Below are 5,000 nucleotides of genomic sequence, written 5' to 3' on the forward strand. Positions count from 1 at the left end.
ACACCATGGAAAAAAAAGAGGGGAAAACAGAATAATATCTTTAAAAAAAAAAAAAATAAAAAAGTCAGAGAACACATTCAGAGTCCTGTGAGTCCTGTCTGTAACGCGAAGGAAAGTTGTCAGTCAGTTCTTGGTTTCGTGTTGTTGTTGTTGTTTTTTTCTTGTTTTTTTTTTTTTTTTTTTGCTGTTGTTGTGTGTGTTTTATTTCTTATTTTTATTGTTTGTTTCTTTCCGCAGAAATATTATCCTCCGTGTTTTTCCACAGTTGCGTCTCACCCGTGTCAAACCCTACGAAGAAAACAACAACAACAACAACAACAACAGCAATAACAGCAAAATCAAACATGTCAGACATGTCCCAGTTGACAGACAGCAGTGTGGTACCCATCCGAAGAAAGGTTTTCTGGACAAAAGATAATATTCCAGATAACCATGCCAATTACATCACAGAACTGACACACAACCCGACAGAGCTGGAGGAATCTGGGTGAACAGTTCTTCTGTGCGGCGCCCCAATGTCTCTTCACAGTGCTGAGGGAGAAGAAGATATTCTTCTTCTTCTTCTTCTTCTTCTGCGTTCACTCGTATGCACACGAGTGGGCTTTTACGTGTATGACCGTTTTTACCCCGCCATGTAGGCAGCCATACTCCGTTTTCGGGGGTGTGCATGCTGGGTATGTTCTTATTTCCATAACCCACCGAACGCTGACATGGATTACAGGATCTTTAACGTGCGTATTTGATCTTCTGCTTGCATATACACACGAAGGAGGTTCAGGCACTAGCAGGTCTGCACATATGTTGACCTGGGAGATCGTAAAAATCTCCACCCTTTACCCACCAGGCGCCGTCACCGTGATTCGAACTCGGGACCCTCAGATTGACAGTCCAACGCTTTAACCACTCGGCTATTGCGCCCGTCGAAGAAGATATTCCAGACTCTTAGATGTGACTGACACTGAGAAAGGAGGAGTGCTGCTACAAACTCGTATCGTGAAGTGTTCGTAAAGCACAACCAGAGAGGCTCCCCTAGCGGCAGACTCAGTCTGACTGCAGGCTGAAAAGACATACTTCACAGTGAAGAAAACGGGAATGTCTTGGCGTAATTTGGACCAGACATATCTTCTGAACACGGTTTGGAAAATGCTTCTGTAATGGGGTAATTCACTGTGAAGGAAACAGGAAAAATTTGGACCTGTCTTTTCAAAACGTTAGAAAACAAGAGAGGCAAGGCCTTCAAGACTCACTTGTGATGCACTTTAAAAAAAAAATCAATCGTTAAAATGTGTTCCGTGTATGTTATTATAAAGCTTCGGGTTGAAAAAAAAGAAAAAAAAGAAAAAAAAAGGACTGAGCGCATACTCGAACCCGGCATGTTCGGTTGGGAAGAAATAGTCTTACTCACTGCACTATTGCAGATCCTTAAATGACGTTCAAAAACTGATATTTAAACATGCTTATTTTAAGGGCGATAAATCGATTGCGGTATTCATACTGTTAACGCTGTTTAAATCATATTATTTTGGTGTATCTTGGGCATTTAAATATTATTTAAAGGCAGTTAAGAATTCTTTAAAGTTCGCGGTAAAGGAGATGTGGCTATCGCCGCAATCACACTGCAACATTTAGCCGTTTATCTCTGGATCTAGATAGATGTACAAGTTCAGTTACACCCGCCGGGAAAGTACGACACGGTCGATTCAATTTCTCTTTTATGTTCATTCTAGTTAATTGAGTATCCACCTTAAAAGATTCATATGCAGTAATCACGTCGATGATGAAGTCTGTGTCACCGTATGTGTTCTGTCCAGAATTTGTATTTCTTTCCATTTAATTGAAAACAAGAAAATTGAGTTCACGCCGTCCACTCACTAAGCAATGCCAACGCCACTGCAACTGGGATGAGGTAATATGGTGTTTTCGGAATCCCGGAAATGGCCTCAACGAAACAAACCGTTGATGATGCCGGAAACACGGCTTAATTCGGGAGACTTACAAACTCTTATTGGTAGGACTGTGAAGATTCTTTTCCCTACGATTTTTAAGACAAATTTGGTATTGACGGACAAAGTATTTCCAGAGAAAATGGCATGTTAAATTTTACCACGGACACACAGACATACATACATACATACATGCAGACAGACAGACAGACAGACACACACACACACACACACACACACACACACACACACACACACACACACACACACAACCGAACACCGGGTTATAACATAGGCTCACTTTATTTACGCATGTGAGTAAAAAAAAAAACAAAAAAAAAAAAAAAAAAAAAAAAAAGACAACTCCTCGCATCAACACAATGACGCGAACTGTGAAGAAAGCGACCAGTCACCAGACAAGCGAGACACGTTCTGACGGCCCACACAGCTAGCTCACACTCAAACCGTGATTCTGAGAAAGTGCCTGAGCTAACCTGTTTTGAATGCATCACATGAACTAATAATGTTATTACATGTTTCCCCACATAACATGCATATCTATGTGTGCATGAGCCAAAATGTATATTGCAGTTACTTCAGTTTCATTATGTTCTTTTGTAAAGTTCTTATTAATTTTAAATGATTGCATGAATTTGTGTGTCAATCAGTTCAAGAACATTTCTTCAAGTACATGAACTCTCAAGTACAACAAGTGAAGGACACTTTCATGATACAATTTGCTCTTCCAAGCTTATGAACTCTACAATGCAAGAAATGAAACACAATAATATCATAATTCGTCCCTACAAGTGTATCTGAAACTTGTGCAAGAAAAAAAATTAAACCAACAACACCTTTTCAAATATCTTTTTATTCCAAGATGAGGAGGGATGCAATGTCTACATGTTTTAATCATAATATTAGTCTATTTGTGTAAACAAACATTGTGATGAAATTAATTATTGATAACCCGGGCAATTCAAGAACCCTAAAATAGTTGACATTTCTGAACGGACGGCATTAAAAGATTGCAGCTCAACATCGAGTCAGTTCTTGTATTGTCTGAAATAACAGCGATCTGCATTGCCCTCCAAAAGGGTTGAACGCTGATCAGACTTCAAATTACGGTTAATTTTCAATCAGTCTTTAACAACAATAATAATGATGATAATAACGGAAATCTTTTTTTGCGTGTTTTCCATAAATACTGCTCAAAGCGCTTCACAATTTCTTCGCCCTCCACTCCCTCTCCCATGCATATCCCCACTCACCCCCTCCCCGCATCCCCCTTTCCCCCCCCGCATCCCCCTCCACATACATACAGAGAAAGGTGTGCCAGAATACAATCGCGCAACTGGACATTGAACACCACTCACCCACCCATGACGCGCCGTCTAGAAAACACATATCTGCAACACGTATTCAGGCACACACACACACACGCACGAACGCACAGACGCTCGCAATCATCTCGCCACACAAATAGCAAACAGTTGCCCCACAACAGACCATGCACATGGAATCAGATCATACCAACAAGCAGCACTGGAAAAGTATTGTAATTGGGAAAAGATGTCTTCTCAAATCATGCTTTAAAATAATTCAGCGAAACAGAATGTCACATTTTTTTTTCTGTCAGTGTGTTCTACAATGAGGGGTGCTGAAAAGAGAATGATCTCTGACCCTGTTGCGTCTTCTTTTCAACGGGTATATTTAACAACCTTTTATTAGAAGCAGAACCAAGGTGACTAGTTGGAATGTACACTTCAAGGAGGTCAGAGAGGTAGCGAGGACCAGAGCATGAGAGGGCAGAACACGTCAGAGCAGAAAGCTTGTATTCGATTCTTTATGAAACTGGTAGCCAGTGAAGAGAGTGGAAGAGAGGAGGAACATGTTCAAATTTGGAGAATATGAAAATAAATCGATTAGGATTGTTTAGAACTTTTTGGAATTTGTCTAAGTGAAGTTTTTGGAATGCCGAGAGGAAAACAGAAAAAAGGTAAACTGAAAATGTATAACTAACTTGCAATTACATTTAACAGTAGCAATTCAAACCATTAACACAATTCTGAAGTGCATTAAAAGAATGTAGAAATAGGGCTATGAACTAATGCCTGTGAAAGTTCGACCATAAGAACCTCGTCAGAAATAACTTTACAAAAATCATCTGCAGAATTATTATTCTCTTTGAAATACTTCGGCAAGAAGGTACGTAACGTAAAAATCTAACTTCATTGGAAAACATCTTTCCATATTCACAGCTGAGCTAATTGCTATTATACAAGCTCTGAACTACTTAGTGAGCCATCAAATAGTTTTTTTTCGAAAATAGCATTCTTTGTTGATTCCAAATCAGTACTTTATGCTCTAGAATTATTCAGCCTTGAAACAAGACCCGACTTAGTTATTGAGGCAAATCATTTGGTACATTGTGTAAGGATTAAAGGGAACGAGATCAGTTTTTGTTGGGTGCCTTCTCATGTGGGCATTAATGGCAATGAAACTGCTGATAAAGCAGCTAAAAGAGGAGCACAAGATTCAGAAAAATCGACAAAAATACCTGTCCGTCTTTCCGTAAAAGAGGCATACACTTTGTTAGAAAAATCAGCATGGGGTCCATTTCATAACCGATGGAAGTTAAAGTTTTTAAAACATAAAGGAACATTATTCCCCGAGAATATTATTAAAGAAAAGATACAGAATCCATCAGCTTGCTATACAAGATTAATAACCTCTACTTTCTTCCGTATAAAACTTGATGCGCTGAAGATAAAATATAGTAAAAATGTTACATGCATCTGTGGTAAACAGTTCAGCTTGCATCATTGTTTGTTTCACTGTCAGCAGTTACGTTTGTGTGTGTGTGTGTGTGTGTGTGCATGCGTGCGTGCGAGCATGTGTGTGTGTGTGTGTGGAGTTCCAATCAATGATCATTCAAATCACACGAGATGAGTTCAAAAACATGCTGTGGCCTTGTATCACTCACCCCTTTCCCCCTCCCCACTCCTTCCCCTCGCTACTCACCCTCCCCCCCCCCCCCCCCCCCACACACACACA

Source organism: Babylonia areolata, chromosome 23, assembly GCF_041734735.1.
Source record: "Babylonia areolata isolate BAREFJ2019XMU chromosome 23, ASM4173473v1, whole genome shotgun sequence".
Classification (NCBI taxonomy): domain Eukaryota; kingdom Metazoa; phylum Mollusca; class Gastropoda; order Neogastropoda; family Buccinidae; genus Babylonia; species Babylonia areolata.